This window comes from Diceros bicornis, chromosome 2, assembly GCF_020826845.1.
Source record: "Diceros bicornis minor isolate mBicDic1 chromosome 2, mDicBic1.mat.cur, whole genome shotgun sequence".
Lineage (NCBI taxonomy): Eukaryota > Metazoa > Chordata > Mammalia > Perissodactyla > Rhinocerotidae > Diceros > Diceros bicornis.
In genome coordinates, this window is record NC_080741.1 from 77,153,722 (window position 1) to 77,174,161 (window position 20,440).

At 35.8% G+C, this 20,440-nt stretch overlaps 1 protein-coding gene across 6 annotated transcripts in view; it reads right to left on the reverse strand.

The window, feature by feature from the left end:
* The window catches only part of CNTN4 (contactin 4), an 891,804-nt gene that overhangs the window by 609,851 nt on the left and 261,513 nt on the right, over positions 1-20,440 (reverse strand). The window contains exons 1-2 of one of the 6 annotated variants that reach the window (XM_058563536.1): positions 18,912-18,982; positions 17,654-17,825 (exon numbers count right to left, since the gene is read on the reverse strand). The exons of 3 other annotated variants lie outside the window; for them this stretch is intronic. The gene's annotated coding sequence lies outside the window, so the exon portion shown is untranslated. Of the gene's footprint in view, positions 1-17,653; positions 17,830-18,911; positions 18,983-20,440 lie in introns of those variants that run through there. 2 more of the 6 variants (XM_058563524.1, XM_058563526.1) reach the window with 2 other exon arrangements.

Here is a 20,440-nt window from a genome sequence, read left to right on the forward strand (position 1 = left end):
GCACAATAAATAGCAAACCAACAAGAGATATATTTAATGACAGGATTTATGGATATGAGGGCGCAGAGCAGAGTTTCCAAAGGAGGTGTCAGGGGTCATAAAGGGAAGGAGAAGAAGCTAAGTATACATGAAATCATCAAATCTTTACCGGGGACAGCTGATTACGGACTTCCTGAAGTGAAATCCTCACATAGTAACAAAGTGACAATTGTTTTTGCTTCCTTGATACTAACTTGTCCTTAGACAAGATAGCCAAATGGATTTGGGAAGGCTCAGAAACAGTCTGGTAGAATTTGATTTAGCATTCTGATTTGGGGTCACGGAGCCACATTTTTCTTGGCTAGGTATTACTAGCAGGGTGCAACTTGGAGGAGGTCCAGTTCTATTCTGAGCTCCATAAGAGCAGCCACAATGACTCTAATATGTTCATTGAAACAAGTTGAATAAAAACTGACTCCAGCTACATAATGCTGTTGTCCATACTTGATCCACCCAACCAGCAGACTGAGAGCACCTAGTTAAGGGGCTTTATTCCATTTTGTAAAACTGGTAGGTCATCAGAATCCTTACAATAAGCTCTATGAGTCACAAGCTCACTCAAAAAGCTAGCTACTAAAGTTTTTATGATCAGAGATGATCTTCGATTCTCAACAATCACTTTATGGGATCATGAAGCTCAAAACCCTTGCTGGGGTCATGAAGATGTCCAATACAATGTTTATGTAGCCAGGTATCTTTCTCAATCTATGAAGGCATCACCTGTAAACATCTCTTGTGCTCCATCCTTTATTCATTATACTCTCCAACAAAACAAGGCTTAATTTTCTCTGACATATATTTTCTTTGGGGGCCATGTTGGTAGAGTTTTGAGGTGTGGAACAGAAAAAGAAGTTACGAAGCCAAATTTGTGTATTTGGTTTTGCTCTCCTCTAGCTCTATGAACTTCAAAAGCTACTTCATTGTATTCTTCATATAACACCACAGCTTTTGTGTTTTTCTTAAGGTTTGTCATGGCTTCATATATTGAATTTGATAATGACTCTCAGCCATGCAGGGCTGAGATAATCCAATTGTAAAAATGGTCATAAAAGGGGCTAGCACGGAATTAATCAGGAAACAAGGAGTCAAATGAGCTTAAAATAAGCACACACTAAATGACTCTAACACACTCTTAATATGCACTCTGTTTCACTTTTCTGCTTCAGTAATTTTGGATCGGATGCTGGTTATTATATTTGAAGATATGGAAGGTATCCAACCCCATAAACAAAAGTACTCCTCAGATGCTAGCCATTTTATTGTGTTAGCATGACGCCCACAGGTAGTGGGGCAGGGAAGGTCAATATTGAGCCCATTACAATCTAAATCTGGCTCCCATATTACAGTCCAGCTATTCAGAATCTGTAAGGAACACCTGTTATTAGAATTTTAAGCCAGATAATAACCAGTATGAATTCTGCTTTGCATCTTTTATTTTACAACCTAAAAAATGTACTTACAGAACAATATATCTTCTGGAAAAAGGAAATGCTTTTTCAGAGTTCATGCTATTTAAAAGGCATTCAATTGAAAGCTCAGGTTTAGTAATTCTCTGAGCAAAATTTCCCATTGCAAGAAGTAAATAAAACATCATTAGTTAGAAATTAAAGTCGCTTGATAAAGTCTCAGTTATGTCCAGTATCATTTCTTTCTAAAACTATTCTAATTCTACAAACATTATTTTACATCAGAAGAAGTTAGGTGGGAAAAAAACCTATGAATCCTATTTAGGTTACTCCTCAATCACTAACTGCATGGAAAATATTTAACTTGTATGTTACTCTCAAAGTAGAATGCATTAGCTCTCTAGCTGGCTTACAATGATTTCAATAGGAAAAATACAAATCTTTGGTTTTCACATCAGTTTAGTTTATAAAAAAGTACACCATTAATGTTATATCATGTGTTTTCTTAAGCAAATTTAAGGTTTCTATTTAGGGTGCATCAGTATTTAAAATTGCTTCTTTGTGGCTATTTTGTTCTCTGATTATATAGATAGAAACTTTGACTAGATGCATTTTTCTTATATTTTAATTTTGATAATTTCAGACTTATAGAAAAGTTGTAATAATAGTACAAAGAAGTACTGTATGCTCAAATTCTCCAAGATTGCCCACATTTTAAGATTTTACTACATTTTCTCTACCATTTCTATTCTCTCTGTCGCATTCTCTATAAACACTCACACACATTGTTTTCCCAACCCATTGACAGTAAGTTGCAGACATAACATTTATTTAACTCTAAATAATTTAGTATATATTTCTTAAAAGCAAGGACATTCTCTTACATAGCCACAATAAAACCACCAAAATCTGAAAATAAACAGTTAAAAGTAACCTAAAGACCTTATTCAAATTTCTCTAATTGTATCAACAATGCCCTTCAGAGCAGAAGCAAATCTCAGACCATATACTCCACACACTTGACATCTCTCTTTAGTCTCATTTAATCTGGAACATAATTCCTCAATCTTTCTTTGTTTTTAATGTCCTTGAAATTTTGAATATTATGAACAATTATTTTGTAGAATTTGGATTTGTCTGATGTTTCCTTATGATTAGATTCCTTTGTGATTTTTTTGTGTGTTCTTCTCAGTATAACATATCAAGAGGCACACGGATGTTGTATGTCCCATTACTGATCATGTTAACTTTGATCACTTGATTAGGGTGGTGACCATCAGATTTCTCCACTATAAAATTTCTATTTTTCCCTTTCTAGGCAATGGGGATATGTAAATGAAGGAGACAGATAAGGTCCATTCTCTCAACAAATATACAGTTTATCAATGAAGGTAGACCACAGTAAAGGGAAAAAAAAAAAAGAGGGAAAGGGAAGAAAAGAGAAAAGTAGTGAAGGGCAGGGAGGAAGAATGAACAAACAATAAATAGATAAATTGCAGTAGTGTTAAGTGCTGGCAGAGAAATAAAATAAGGCTATTGGTTTTAAAATAGGGACAGTTAGGACAGATAAGTGGGACAGGGCCTCTGAGGAGGTAAATATTTACTCTGAAAACAAAATAGTGAGAGGGCTCCAGCCATGTGAAGATATATCAAGGGGGAAGAGTATTCTTGACTGAGAACAGGAAGCTCAACAGGCAGAAATGAGTGGCAAGAGTTAAAATCAGATTGGTTAGGCAGGTTTCCAATCATGTGAGGACTCTGCAGGCCATAGCGTGGAGTTTGGATTTTATTCTGAGAGCAAGCCAAGGAGTGAAATAACGTAGTTTCTCCTTGGATAATGAATTGCAGTGTGTAGCAAGAGCAGAAGAAGGGAGGCCAATATGGGCTCATCTGTTCGCAACATTGGGACCCAAATTTCAGCTTTTCATCCACTGAGAATGTCACTGCAATGGTTGCATGAGAAAACAGCGCTGATATACCTATTTCTTGTGCATTTTTGTATCCAGAACATTCAATTATGAGAGACAGATTAACCATTTGTATGTAGTATATTATGGTATTAATATAATATACCTGGAAGTTTTTAACCAAACATATGTACAACTCATCAAAAATATTTCCAGCATTTAACTCTCCATTTTAAGTGCCTTTTGCAGAGAGAAAATTTAAAAAATTGTTTTTCAAAACATATAATGTTTAATTTCATATATTTTAAAATTAGCTCTACTGACTAAATTTGGAATAAAAGTCTCCCCCCAAATCATAATACCACACTTCATTAAGTCATTACATGGAAACCAAAAGTGACAGATCCTGAGTATTATTTTAACCATGTTTTCAGAGAAGCTGATTGCACTCTTCTAGAACCTCACAGCTTACATGGTACAGTGCAACTTTAAAATCAATTTTATTAACACTTTGTTCTTGGGAAGACCAGCTCTTTATTTTCCGTCTTCTGATGATACACATAGTTCAGGTATAATGGGTGGAACATAAAAAATAATGAAGAATAATGGAAGTGTGTTCCTTAAAACGAGTAGTATTGCAACAGTTGCAGGAAAAACAGCAAAATAAAACAAGAAAACCTCCTTCGAAAATTGGCTTTATGGATAAGAGCTTGGAAATAAAAATAAAAGTGAAATTCATCAAGCTATCTACTTTTAGGTTTATGATAAACTAAATTCTTTTATAATTAAGTTTAGAATTTTTCAAATATTTTCCATTATTAAATTTTTCTTTCATCCATAAATCAAATAATAATTTAGCAAATTTATTAGTCAATAAAAAACCAACTATTTAAAATGGAAGAGGGTAGCATTATTATTATTAATAATTTTGACATCATAGTCAAAATAAAACAACACAGAAATCATGTTCCTTTTGATAAAAACTAAATTCCCAGTAGCAGCAATACTCTATGCCAATTTTATCTTTAAATGTTCTTATTTTCACTGTTAATATAAGATTTGCGTTGAGAATAATGGAAATAACTCATCAGGTTAACATATTTTAACAGTGATTTGCAAACTGTTTGTAAAACACTACTTCTGTTGAGTAATAAAACCACAGTCCTTGAATTACCCTCAAAAATAGGTAAAAAGACAAGGAAAATTTAGTCCTTCCAGTTAGAAACCAAGGATATAATGTGGAGATGTCACAGGCAAATACACACAGAAATACGTTGAGTCATTCGTAGTGTGGGAGCCAGAGAGAAATCTGTATGCGGAGGCTGCTTGAAATGCTAGGCTAAGAGCATGGCAGATGTGAGAGTCCTATTTGAGTCTCAAAGCAGAAAAACAGACTTCCACAGAGGGACTGCCTTTAAGTCTTGATTCAGCTGGACATTTGCAGCTTACTCTGACTTAAGATTTGCTTTGACAGACTTATGATTTCCCAATCTATTGTGTCAAAAAAAAAAAAACATTAAAATAAGCATAATAAATACGTCTCTCCTTGGCATTCTCTGACATTAAATCTAAATGGTAAGATTTAATTTCTCTTGCTTTTTTCTCCCAATTTAATCTAATAGATGAATTTATATGCTCTAAGTGATTATGTGACTTTGGAATAGGCAAGACAAGAACCTGAATGGAAGCCCACCACTACTGGACTAGGGAAACTTAACTCAGGTTCATAGCCCTTGCCCTCCAGCTGCTCAGAATTACTGAACTTAACGCAGGTCAGTCAGCACACCGAGGCCTATGGTTAGGCTTGTCTTCTTCAATATTTTATTAATAATGATGCTAACAATAACATAGTGGCTAATGTTTATTGAGCAATTATCATGTGCCAGGCTCCATGCTATAAACTAAATGCATTATCTTATTTGATCCACTCACCCACCCTAAAAAGCAGTCCCTAATCTTATTCTCATTCTATTGATGATGAAATCAGATCTCAGGAAAGACAAACAACTTTAACAGGTGGTGAATTAAGGATTTGACTACTCTTTTAATTATTAAGGTATTAGAGTCAATCAGAGGTATCAAATGGCTATAATGTATACATACACATATAAAGAGGGTATAGTGTTGTGATTAAATTTATAGGGTTTTGACAAGATTTTGTAGGATCAGAATTTAGATCCAGCTCCATCTCTGCTGTGTTGTTACCTGGGACAATTTACCTAATCCCTCTAGGCCTCAGTTTCCTCAAATGTGAAATGGGGAAAATAAATAGAATCTACTTCAAAGGGTTGTGAAAGGATTAAAACAGTTAATATATGAAACTGTGCATACAAAGCAGGTAGAAAGCACTAGTTAGCTACTGTCATTATCATTTTCATCAACATCATCATCATCACTTTAAGTGGTTACTCATTACTGCAGACATTTAAACAGAGGTTGGACAAATATACAGCAGGGATATTATAAGAAGGATTCACATGCTGGATAGGTAATTAGATAAGATCATCATTATCCTGTGAGTTAGGATCTGTGATCATATAAGTCTGGGAAATGATACAGAATATATTTCCTTCTTGGACTTTCAAAATTAGTGTCAGACCTAATGTAAAGGTTTCAATGGTCAATGAAGCTGTTTATCTTGCCTTTAACCCAGAATTTCTCAGTTCTGTCAGATGATGCTACCTTTCTTGAAGTTTAGACCTGAGTATAACTCACAATATTGGTGTTATTTAAAACATATTATAGAAAGTGCCTAATCTGGTGGCAAAGAGAAGCATTTCTTATTTTTTGTTTCTAACCCACTAATAACTCAAACTCAAATAATAATCACATAAATGAGCAGAATAGACACGCAAGGGACCTGCGACTTTTTAGAGACTAGGGAGCATTTCTTAGAAAGTGTTTCTTTTTTACTGGTTATGGTTTAGACTGAAAAATGCCTGGAGTGAGAAATCCAAACTCAGATTAACAAATTAACATAACACAAAAAGTATGAGAAAAGAAAGTTAAGCTACTGTCAATAAGGTATCTATTGGTTTTTTTTTTATATAAAGCTGTAGAGTGGTCTGGGTTTAACATACCTCCAGCTGAAATAAGAGTGACATATGTACTATCTCCATAAGCAACTCAAAATTATTTTCCGTGTGTGAGTGAAATTGGCTTTGTGCATTCTCTTTGCCACAAGATTTAGGAAAAACAATAAACTTTCTTGACAGAAATTATATTTTTTAAATTTTACACAGCTCTAAAGAGATAATTTACTGTCAGAACCTGTCCCTTGCTAGGAAAATTTCTAAGTATTGACAAAAAATATTATACTATACGATGCTTTCTGAATTATTTCCAATGAGCTAAACACATTTTTCAAAATATGCAATATTTTATAAGGAGTGCGTAGTTTCTTAAATTACACAATCAAAATGGTACTATAGTAAAGGCTTTGTTAAAGAATGGAGATGATGAGCAAATCATTTTCAAATATTTATTTTAACTAGGATAAAATAAATCTCAAAATCTTCAAATTTCTATCCTAAGCCTACAGACTTGGAAGGAAGAGACTAGTATGTATTACGTGTCAGACCCTCTCCTAAGCACTTTTACATATTTTATGTCATGTAATTCTCACATTAATCATATAGTTAAGATTAATTAATCCCATATTACAGAAGAGTAAAGTACAGATCAAAGAGTTTAAATTATGTTCCCAACTTCTCCCAACTAGTGACTGAGATCTAAGGAAGAGACCTAAATGAAGAAGGTCAACTTAATCTCCTGATTCCCAAGTCTAGCCAAGAAACAAACTATGATAAAGCAAATATTGTGGTCCATCTCTCCCTAGAAAAGAAAAAGAAGGCAAGGGTTTAAAAATTCTGAAATAATTGGTCCTCGGGACACAAGACACCAGAACACAACAGTGTTGAATTCAGAAGAGGAAATATATACAATACATATAGGAGTTGGTCAATTATAAATCAAGTAATCCAGAAGTCACAAAACTGCTAGCAGTCTTTGAAACTAGAAAAAAATGTCTAGTCTGCCCTTCCCTCTATTAGGCACCCCATTTTGCAGACAAGGCTACTAATCTCTGGTGAGTGTAAGTTATTCAGTCTAATGTCAAATAGGATAAAAATAGAAAAAAATAAAAACCACAAAGCATGCATGATCAGAAAGTCAAATCTGGATAAACTTAATTTGGTAACAGTCAATGTAGTAAATGACTCAGGTAAATTGGCCATTTCGTTAGATGTCCACTGGCGTAAAATGAGAATATTTACTTAGCCCACAGAAGTGATGTTCAGATAAACTAATTAAAGTTTGCAAACTGTCTTCAAAATATTGGGTGCTGCAAGAGTGGTAAGCATCATTACTATTCAAATTAATACCTATCTCACCTGTTCCACAGAGCTATATAAATGTAAAATAGACTCATTTCATTTTCTTCAACTATTTCCTGCCTCCAATCTTCAACATCTGATCCTACGGCTCTTTAATATTTTATCCAAATGATTTAAAGAATCAAAAGAGAAAAACAGATCCCTGGAACTGACAAACACCGATGCAAACCTTAATGTCATCCCCAGGGCTGAGATACACTGGCAATATCCAAATTGCACAGAAAACCTGAAGGGTTGCTTTGGAAAAATCTCATTCCATTTTCCCTAATTTCTGTCAAAACAGAAAGGACTGAGGAAAGGAAATGATGTTTTTATTTCAAACGATCAATATTTCTTTGAGAACTTATACTAAGAGACAGATAATATTTAATTAAATTCTCACCCAAACACTATGGAGCTGATACTACTTATAATGCACAATTCTTTAAGCTAATGAGGAAACTGTACCTTAGAAAGGTTACATATTGTTCCCAAGGTCACATAGCTGAATCAAGTGGTGACAACAGATTCAAATCCCAGCAGTTTGATATCTGAGATAAGATTTTAACAATAAATCATATCCCCTGCCCCCTTCTCGATGTTTTATTTTATAAACATCCATCTCATGTCCTTAACCAACACTTCACACGAACATAGCAGTTAGGTAACAAAATTGACTTAAAGAAGCCTGTGATACGCTGGATGCAACACCTTTCTTTTTTAGATTAGTATACTGAGGTCAACCACATTAATAAAATTAACTGTCCAAGGTACTATCAGAAGTTAGCAGGCAAGAGTGGGAACAGAACCCAGAACTTGTAACCTTATGATTTTTCCCTTTACACTAGACAGAGCTGCATATTTCTTGAAGAATTTTACCCATATTGGAGAGAGAAGAGAAACAGAGAAAGACAGACAGACAGACAGACAGACATGGAAGGAGGAAGGGAGGGGGAGAGAGGGAGAGAGGAAAAGGAAGAAAAGAAAGGCAAGTAAAAGAAAAAAAATGAGTTCTATGATCTGATTATCAGAAAAATTGTCTTAATCCTTTCTGCTGTTTTGGTTATTCCATGACCCTATTTAAAGGATCAAATATCATACCTTGGGGCCGGCCCGGTGGCGCAAGCAGTTAAGCATTTGCACTCCCCTGCGGCGGCCCAGGGTTTGCAGGTTCGGATCCCGGGTGCGCACTGACGCACTGCTTGTCAAGCCATGCTGTGGCAACATCCCATATAAAGTAGAGGAAGATGGGCATGGATGTTAGCTCAGGGCCAATTTTCCTCCGCCAAAAAAAAAAATTCATACCTCTATTGTATAAGAGAATGTGCTAGGCAATGAATGGGGAGCATACGAAGCACAAGCAACATGTCTGCCCTCATTTGACCTACACGACAATGAAAAGAAAAATTGTTAATGCATGGATGGTGGCTGAATAAAGTGCCTTACACTGAAACATTTATGGAACTATGGTATAACCTTTCCTTTCCTCTAATACCAGTAATAAAAGGATGCACTCTTACAAAACACTAATAACAACAATGCAAATTCTCCTCTTACTAAAGATGATTCAAAGGGCAGAAAAATAATGCCACTATCAGAATTATATTTGTAATCCTTCTCTTCTCAAAAAGAAAAAAAAAGGAGGAGCTGAGCCTAAAGTCTCCAGTTCCCATATGTTTTAACTGGATCTTTAGAATCATTTCTCTAACGCAAGACATAAATTAATTAGCTGTTTCTCTGATGCACCATGAGAAGGCCAATGGGTCAATGAAATGATAAACACAGCACCTAGCACAATGCCTAATAAATAGGTTGCTCCCAAAACATATTGAATGAAAGAATGTGTGAGTGTAGCAAAGATTGCTGCCTGTCCAGCAAGACCCATTTTTTCCCTTTTTCCAAGGCATTAAGCTAGATAATATTTCCCAGCTTCCCATGAATAGCCAAGGAAGGCTATGTGACTGAAGTCAAGTCCCGCCAATGTAAATGGAAGTAAGGCCTGTCCTGTAAAATCACTCACAAGCTGCTCCAAGTTCTTTCTCTCATCCCGCTGACTGCAACGGTGATGCCCAGTATCATCCTGGAAGGCCCATGTTGAAGAGGAAGAACTCTCATCTGCCTGGATCCCACATAACTATGTAGCTCAAATGACCACCTCCCTCGCCCACTCCTGGACACAGAACCACCTGGATTTTTAAGAACTTGAGAAATAAAATTCTATTTTATTGAGTCCATTTGTTGCATCTATTTATCCTACCTAAATTAATGCAATGAGTAATCACAGAATTCAAGCCACGAATCACAAGGTGGCATCTAGGTTTTACACTACATATACTCAAAATAATGAAACTGCAAGCAACTACTCCATTTCATACAGACAACATAAAAAACCATGACGTGGGGCCAGCCTGGTGGTGTAGCAGTTAAGTTTGCACGCTCCACTTCAGTGGCCTGCAGCCGAGTTCACAGGTTCGGATCCCGGGCGAAGACAAACGAACCGCTTGTCAAGTCGTGGTGTGGCGGTATCCCATATAAAGTAGAGGAAGATGGTCATGGATGTTAGCCCAGCGCCAATCTTGCTCAGCAAAAAGAGGAGGAGTGGCAATGGATGTTAGCTCAGGGCCAATCTTGCTCACAGAAAGAAACAAAATCAAAAACACCATCACATCACCACAACAGCTAGTGGGAGTTCATCCTTCTACTAACCCATTCTTTTGGAAAAAGAAACCTTTGTGTTGGCATTCTGTTTGCTTATTAAAAATATTTTATGCAAACTTATATATTATAAATATTCTGAGCAGCTTTAGTTTTACCATCTTCTTAGCTGTAAAAGAGCTCTTTTTTTTTTGTTTTAAAGAAACTCAAATCTAAAACTAGTGTGTTAGTGTGCAAAGATAATGAAACCTGCCTGACCTTTCCTGTGAAGATATCACATCTCCAGAGAGGAAAGCTTTTAGTGCAGAGGGACAACACATCCCTTAGTGACTTAACAACCTGCGTGTGGGTGAAGGAGATAGAGAGAAAGACTGTGCCTTGCAGGTACGACCAATCATTCTATTAATACTCTGTTTAATGAAGCACAGTTTGAGATGGCATTTATATTAAAGACAGTGTGCTATGCAAGCCATTTGCTTCCTATCAGAGAGTGGAGCTATCAGAAACACTAATAACACCTTCATGTTTAAAAAAAAAAAATCACTGGATATAGTATCTGGAAACTGGAATGAGAAGAGCTCTCCATCATTTTCTTTTAGTGTTAATACAGCTGTGCCTTAACACTATCTCAGAACTGTACAATGATGAATAATGAGTCAATGCAGGGTCAGCACACAACCTGTGTGAAAGGAAACAGCAAACATCAAAAGTGGAAATATTACAGCGCATTAAATGTTAATCATACAATTTTTTTTCTACAAATGTCCCCTTCCACAGAATTATTAAGAAAACATGAAAATTGAGAGATAGGAATTTTCAAGGTAAAAAGACCTAAAGGAACAGTGGCAACTGTGGACTGAGCTTAATCCATCAAAAACACTTGTCATTATCTCAAAGACTGCCTGATGATATACAAGTACTTACACTTCAAAGCCCACTTCAAATATCACCACCTCTTTGAAGCCTTCCTTGACTTTCTCATAGTTGCCCCTGTCTAAAAGTGAAAGGTAATCTGCCTTTCGTGTGCTCTCATAACTCTTGGTTCTTATCACAAAATACATCATCATCATCATCACCATTGCCACTAATATTTATTGCACAATTACTAGGAACATAAAATAGGTAAATGTTCTGAGTTGGATTAGAGAATGTATAATAAGAATTATTCTATTTCAATTAGATAGCTCAATAGGAACAGTTAGAAGAATAGTGCAACACAGAAAATCATTTTCTATCTGATGCATGGATTACTGATGTCTTCAAATTTATAGTGGCGTCTCACAACCCAGTCCTGGGACTACAAGAGTTTATTCAACAATTAGCACTTTATTGTCACCCAGTAACAGAATAGTAGGTGTTTATCTCACATTTCCTTATCTTTCCTGAGTTGTAGAAAACAGCTTTCCTGTAAGGTAGGGAGTCCTATGATTCAATAAATGGCAAAGTTAAGAGAAAAAAGAAAAACACACCAAATCTTAAGTTGAAAGCAAACAGCAGAGGTTTTGTAGAAGCAGCTGTTCTTTTTCTTATTTTTTTTTTTTTTTCAATTGATGTATGTCAGGCTGGTATAAAAGAGGCGAGTTGAACATCTGGACCGAAACCAAGGCATTTAACATTTCCAAGCAATTCAGAAGCATGGATGATTTATGATGCTATTCTCAGATTTTTGTCATGTGTCCTCTCACTTTATGAAATGTGGACAGGCACATAAACCTGGTGACACTTCATGACATAAAAACAGTGATTGAAGACTGATAAATAAAAAAGAAAAGAAGAATCATTTTCGTTTGGAGATGTTCAGACAGGTAGGCAGGCCTGTTTGGAGGCAGGCCCCTGGGAAGATGAGTTGAATTTTGCTCCAGCCTCAGTGCCTTTCAGCAGTTGGCAGGAGCTTTGTACTTAGGCAATCACTGGCCTCCTCTATCTCTAGAAAAAGCAGAATAGGATCTGTAACTTAACTGATGTACCTGTGTGGCCTTTTTTGCTAGAGAAGCTGAGGCAGTCACATTATTGAGTATTGAAAGGCCCTGAAGAGAACAAGGCCACAGTAACATATTTTCTATCTTCAAAATGACCAATCTCCTTCAGTATTGGCTAAAAATAAAGAAGAAAAAGAAAAGAAGTGAAGGGGAAAAGGGAGGATGACTTCTGACATATCAAGAAAAATAGAAATAGCATGGCATTTTGGCAAAGCTGACGTTTATTTATAAATCACTTCTCTAACAGACATCCTGTGTAAGACAAAATAATGCCCCAGAAAATGTCTGTAGGTAGCAATTTCTACTTTGTGGCAAAGATATGCCACATATTTAGAAAAACTAGAAGCCGCTTACTGTCATCAACTTGTTGATTAATTTCAAACAATATGCAGTATCATTAAACCTCTTTTGATAGGAGCAGATTTGCACAATGATTTTTTAAGATGTCACACTATATGTATATTGTCAGCTGGATTTTCATCTTTTAAAGTGTGTCACTCAATATAACAATCATCACTGTAGCGTGAACTTGCGAAAATAAGTAACAGATTATGGCATAAAATGCTAAATTATATCTAAATATAGGTCTAACATTTCAAAAAGGTCATTAATCTTTTTCTCATTTATTTTATCAATATTTCAACCAGTGACACTTGATTAGTATTGCAGAGCAAAAAGAATGTGATCTTCCTTTTATTTCATCATTAAATAAAAATTTAAACATTCATTTATATTTTCTGTATTTATGATAGTTTTGGCATTCAAGCCTTTTTAATTTCCTCACAGTCAATCGTGTTTAATGACTAAAACATAAATATTTTATTGCTTCTAATAATTATTTCTCATTAGAAACATAGTCTTATTTTTTCAAATAAATCTTGTCACTTCAGAATGATACATCAGGAAAGTATGATGTTCCACTTTACACACAGATATGAGACAAGTGAGTGACGCTTCAGAGATTTCTAGTTAGTGTAACAGATTCTCAAATAGCTACTCTGAAGAATACTGAGTAGTTACAGGTCATTTGCTAGCAATCTTTGAGAGAGGTCACCTTTTTAAGTTAAGCTCTTAACATAAACAGCTGACATGACATCAAGGGAAAAGAGCAACTCTTCTTTCTAGGTATTAGAGTTCAACTGCATTAAGAAGCACAGAAGTAAACTTCACTATAGAAGGATTTTAAGGGAGCTGGGTGATCTTCCCGCACAGCCTACCTGTACTATCAGAAGCTCCGTCTGGGAGCCAGGGATGAGTAATCCTGGATTTCCCTCACAAACCAATTTATTCCATGATCTTTGGACAGAAGATTGTAAATAAATGTCCCTGAGTATCACCTTCTACCTGAGGAGCCCATTTTCCTTTGCTGATTAGATAGGTAGTTACATTACAAAAGAACCCTTTCCCTTAGGGGTTCTAAAATAGAGCTACTTAATTATTCGTGCCATGCATCTTGGAGAACAAAAGTTCTCCTAATCATAGCAAAGAAATCATTATTATTGATTAAAATGTCATTTCAGTCAGAGATCAGGAACCCCAAAAAGATCATTTTTCCTTTCCAAATTAACCATAAAAGTTTAAACTGTAAGTGAAATGCCATTCTGTGCTGCTGCAATGAATTTCCAATAATAGTATCTACTTTATATTGGTTCAAAAACATTGCCTTAATTAGGTTGACCTTTAAATAGCTTTTCTGGAATTGAAACTCTTTAAAATGCTTCCGCATACTATATTCATATGTAATCTATCTGTCCAAATAGGATTATAAAAGCTTTAAAATCACATCTTAATATCTGTTTTAGATGCTAAATATTGTTTTCGTCAATTCTGCCAAACATCAAAATCCTATTTAGAACCCATTAACAGATTTAAAGTTTTAATACATGCTTATACAAGTTGAAAATCTGCCTAATGCTACAAATTGTGTTCTTGGGGTATGGGGTACAGTGGACAAAAAACAAAACTTGCTTCAAGATATCAAGCCAATTCTAAGCAATGTGTCCATTTTGAAGAGTGTGTAGCGTATGATCATGACGTCCATACTTGTTGAATTCTTACCTTGGATTTCAGTGTTTACAAACACTTCTACATACTTTATCCCATTTGAAAATCACAGCATTCCTGGGAGGTACAGAAGAGGAGTCTTCTACAGCCGTGCATTGTTTAACGACGGGGACACATTTTGAAAAATGCGTCATTAGGCAATTTCATCATTGTGTGAACATCATAGAGTGTACTTACACAAACCTAGATGGTATAGCCTGCTACATACCTAGGCTATATGGTACTAATCTTATGGACCACCATTGTACATGCGGTCCGTCGTTGACCGAAACATCCTTATACAGCGCATGACTGTATTTTAGAGATGAGGAAATAATTTCAGGCAGAGTAATCATTTCATTCATCTCTAGGTCTTTAACCAGCCACTACCGTCAGGGAGTGAGACTCCCCTCAGCCATGCAGGGCCTACCTCACAGCCTTTCTGATGTTCACTAAAGGACAACATTGCTTCCTATATCCGTAATCACCGGATGAACCTTCGAGACTAATTCCTCTAACCTCAGCACTCCTCCCTACCTTAAAAATTGGGGATGGGCGGGATTAGGAATAAAGCGATTTTTCCAAAGTCAAACAATTTATTAGAGCCCACCTGACACTAGACTCAGATGTTCTGACTCCTGTTCAATTGTTCTATCATCTCCAGTCTGTTTTCACCTTTTCCAGAACTGAAGAGATAAAACATTTCTGGTCAGGCTCTGAAAACCAGCTAGCCAGTCCTGCAAGACAAGGAATTGCCTTTGGAAACATTTCTTTCCCTTTTAAATTCATGCTTTTCAGAAGACACTAAGGATTGGAATAGGGTGTCAAATGTCAACCACACCCCTGATTTGAGTTTTTGAAGGATGGGTACCCTTCCTCTATGGACCTCTCAGCATTGCATATGTCATACCCTATGCTGAAGAAAGAAGAAGGTACAAATTATCCATATATTTCACTGCCCTTTAGACTCTGTATCCTATGACATATTTCCAGCCATCATGTTCATCAGTCTTTTCGTTAATCAGTCACAGAAAATCATTATTTTCAAAACTTTTCACATATTTATCGTATTTCTGTGCATTCAGCAAGCATTAAAAACCATTTATGACTCTTTCACATTACTGCTTCAGTCTTTTAAGTTTTAAGCCTCTGAAGCATATGTCCTCAATACAAATAAATAAATAAGGCTACTGCAAGTGCTTGTCATTACCCACCGAGGGTTTAACAAAAGATTAATCACCTTCATGCAACTTTCGTACTCTAAGCGGGAACATAAACCCTTATTATCAGAGCCTGTATCATCATTTATATGAAAAACATGTAGATTGTTTATTTAAATGAGGTGAAATTGTTCTTATCTAAACCAAACAGCACAAGGTAATCAGATGCTGGTTTTAATTCCTCCACTGAAAATATATTTGTCTACTTACAGGACTCGGCTAACTGCTGTATTATAAATATTACAACTACATGCACTTGATTATTTAGCATGTTTCCCAATCAGCTGCCAAAAGAAATTATTTAAAGAAAAATCAGCATCACATTAGTTTTGAGCTTCTATGAGGACTGGAGGGAAAAGTTGAAGAGATATGTGAATATTAAAAGTCTTCCAAGCCCTTTTCATGGTTAATTCATTCATTCAAAAATATGAATTACATGACTATTATGTACAACCCACTGGGAATACAATTCTGAACACAAAAAGCAAACCACATACCATGTTCCCTATCTTCAAGCATTTTAGTCTAGTGGGGGAGCAAAAAATAAATAATAATGAAAGAAACAAAAATATTCATTCATCCAATATTCATTCAACAAATATTTATTGAGAGTCTACTATGTGCAAAGGCACTAGGCTAGACATTTGAGTTATTAGTGACTGGACAAAATCAGTACCCTCTTTGTGTCCATAGTCTAGGATGCAGAGACAGATGCAGTGATAAGTGCTAGAGGAAAAAAAGAAAAAGTGGAGAAGGATAAAGGGGATTCAGAGCACTGGAGGTGGGCGTTGTAATTTTAAAAAGGATGTTAAGGATAAGCTTTATTGAAAGGTGACATGTGAGCAGACTTTTAAAAGTTAATAAGTGCCTTGAATAAATGCAAAAAAACAGAAGCTTGAAAGACATGCAGGGATGTGTGAGCCATGAAAAGAATGTTGGTCTTTACCCCAAGTTCAATGGGAAGCTAACGTGGCTGGCTTAATATGATGAACGGTGAGATTACTTACTGAGTTAGAAAAGAGGGAAAAGAACTAGAAGGAACATCCTCAAGTATCAATCCATTCTTCCACAAATGCAGTGTCCAGGATATGGAAGAGCTCAGAAACCACTCTACACCTCCTCTCATTTCCACCTCAAAACGACAGCCAAACACAAACAGGGAAGTTGGATTTGAATTCTCACTGGATATAAACATGAAATCCCCAAGTAATGTAGTAACTTGGGGATTTCCCTATGCCTCAGTTTGTTGCTTTTACATCACACTTTTCACGTAGATAATGCAGCTTATCACTCTCACCAGGGAGGTGGGGTCTTCACAGATGTCTGCCTGATCTTCTTTCACAGAAAGAGGCAGGTGTGGGACCTAGCATGTAATTTGAAAAGCTGGTCTATGGCCACCTCTCCCACCCTGGTTGAGCAACAATGGGATAAACTTCTAGAATTCTATGATTCTTTTAATCTATGATAAAAACACATTGAAACTTGTAAGCAATAAATCAGATAATCCATTCACTTATAAAAAAGTCAAAGGATACCTGCCTTTGAGATCACCACCATATTCAGAATAAGAGGATCACTCCATAAATTACAGAACCACTTTCTCTGATGAAAAATATGCAAATGGTTTTGAATCAAACAGTCTAATCATTAAGCAGTTATCCTTCCAATGTTGTCAGATCAAACAGGAATAGAAGCAGTAGGGGACATTCCATCACTCTGTCGCCTTACCCTCCCCTATCCTGTACTCATTTCATTCTTTTGAATGCCATTAAACTTGACTCTGGTACACTCTAACTCAGATTTTTTGTAAGTCATTTTCATGACCATTTTATGATTTCAGGCAAACCAAAGCATCACAGTTATGAAACAGTTCTCCTCAACATAATATTATTAGTGAACATTTTTTTTATTTTAATGGAGTTAAGCATTCCACAGAACGACTAACGTTGGCCCTGTATTAAGCACTTTTAAAGATATTAAATATCAGAAACACATTTTACAACATGACGTCTTTAGATATGGGTAACTAACCTTCCTACTGGCCTCAGTCTGTGAATCCAGTTGTGTGTATTAAAGCTGCAGCCTGAGGGTTCGCAGGTTCGGATCCCGGGCACACAGCCACGCACCACTTGGCAAGCCGTGCTGTGGCGGCATCCCATATAAAGTGGAGGAAGGTGGGCACAGATGTTAGCCCAGGGCCAATCTTCCTTGGCAAAAAGAGGAAGATTGGCGTCAGATGTAAGCTCAGGGCTGATCTTCTTCACACATAAACACAAGAAAAAAAAAGAGAGAGAAGAGAGAATGCAAAGACAAAACAAAAACAAAAACTTATTCCATGTTCTAGAACTAAAAGTGGTGTTGATACTCAATTAACCACGACTGGGCATTTTATCAGTAAGGCTGTGTACTGGCACTGTGGTCAGCAATTTCAGTGAGTTCACAGACTCTATGGGAAACTAAATGTGAAAAGAGACTACCAGCATGGAGAACTGTACCCTATATCAAAAGAATGATAACATTATATACAGACCCAGACATTCTCAAGAAGGAAACATTTTTTTTAGGAGAAATGATTAAAACACTACACTATTAGGGTAGATATAAGAAAAGAAGCTAGTCTCAAATCAATGGAATTATTATTTCTTTTTTAATTAATTTATTTTTTTTACTTTGTTACAAGTATTGTAATTTTTACCATTAGATGCTATACAGGGCTTGACCTCAGAGAATAACCGTGTGCTTTCTTGAAAATGTAAATATATTTCTACTTTCCAAGCAAGAGAAAGGAAGCATCAAGTTTCTAATATATCCTGGACATTCTGCTGCCTGGGCTCAAATCCTGAGGGTAAAACCATTATGTGTAATAGGGGTCATCATACTCTGCCTAAAATTAGGAACACTTGTGATTTCTGATAACTCTTTTAATTGCTGCAACCTCCTACTAATCTCTGTACAGCTGAGGCTTCCTTAGAACCTCCTGCTCTTCATATCAGTATCTTGTCATTTGATACTTATAGGGAATAATGCAGGTTGTTAAATAATAATGGCTCTGATTTTTGTTTTTAATTAATGCAAGAACAAGAGTAACAGTATGATTAGAATACTGAGAGGGGAAAGTCAAATTATTCTTACCTGCTTTGTGAATGGGAGTTTAAAATGCTAGCTTTCCAAAACTCAAAAGAAATGGGGAGGACTATGTTTTAAAATCAGCGAATCACTATTTTCATTGATATGGTTCCCTACTTTGGCCTTAGGCTTAGCTCAACACACAGACAAAAACTTAATTCACCTTCCAATTTTGCATTAGCATTTTCCTCCTCGCTTCTTTATAATGCTTGAGGTGTGACTGTAAGTTAAGCAGAGAAGAAAATGTTTCCTTATTTTGTAGTCACAACTTTACACTTCAATAGTGTATTATGTAATGGTGCAATAGTGATTTCCTAACACAGTCAGAGATTTTATAGTCTTACACCTCAGTTCAATTAATTCTTTCTGTTATTATTTAAAGAAACGTGAAGACCCCAGTCCATTCATATTTTACATCTCAAATAACCATCCAAAATATGTAGAATTCATACATATTAAAGAACAGTCTTGATAATGCCCAGGTTTAGAAATGCTTTGGTAATAATGAAGACTTGTCCATTAGCTCCTATAAATTTGTAGTATGTCAAAATAAATGGCAGGAGAACTTGGAGATAAAGTAGGTTGAGAAAGGGTGGTTCAAGTAAAGAACTGGTTTTGAGTCCCATTGACTAGGTACATGTGCATATAGATCCATATATAAATTCAGACTATCTGAAAACATAGATGAAATGGAAGTCTCAATATAGGAGGTAGGAAAAAGAGAGGTGAGGTAGCTACATTAACATTTTTAAAATACTGAATTGTAAAGCCACAGTGAATCATTAAGTAGGTTCTTGCTTAAATAAATCTGGAGGTAAGTTTAATAGAAAAAATAATAGTGCTTATGGATCCTGAGGTGAATTTAATGATACTCAGGAGGGCCAAGAAAGCTAAAGGCTCAAATACTCTGAGTCTTTCTAGGAGCTGTAGAGAAAAAAGTTTCAATGGATTCTCTCTCCATGTCAAAAAAAAAGACTCAGCCCAAAGCCAAGTAAGGTTTTCTACCAGTGGAAAGATGTTCTACCCTCATTGATCCACTATACATCATCACTATAATTAATATTGTTATATTTTCAAGGGTGGTTTGTGTTTTCATTTCCTTGAAAATAATCTAAAAATCTGATGAGGGGTAATTTAAGCTTTCAAATATAGCTTTTGTAATTTGCCTCTGTACATTTTAAAGGAAAACCCGGAAAAGCAACTTATATATTTTACATGTCCCATCCAAGAGGTTTTCCCCCAAAATCATAGAGTATGACATTTAGAAATCCAGTAATTTTTCTTCTGTAGATCTGTGTATTTTCTATAAGCTTTTTTTTGGTTTTTGTTTTCTTTTTATGCTAGAAACTACTCTTTCCTTATATACCATTTATTCTTCTATCAGGACATCCCTGTACACACACACACACACACACACACACACACACAGATGCTTAATAAATATTATTGGAAAATGAAAGTTAAATATAGCTAGATCTAAGAGGTCACACACATTAAATGTGAATGAACATCACCCAGTGTACATTTATCCTTATTATTTTGGGTTTCCACAAACTATAGCTAAGCATGAATATTTTCGCCTTAAAACTTTTGGATGCAACTCATTAAACATCACATTCTTCAGCTATTAAAGCAAGTTATGCAAACATAGTCAACAAGACAATGTTGACAATAAAATCTTAGAAAGATATG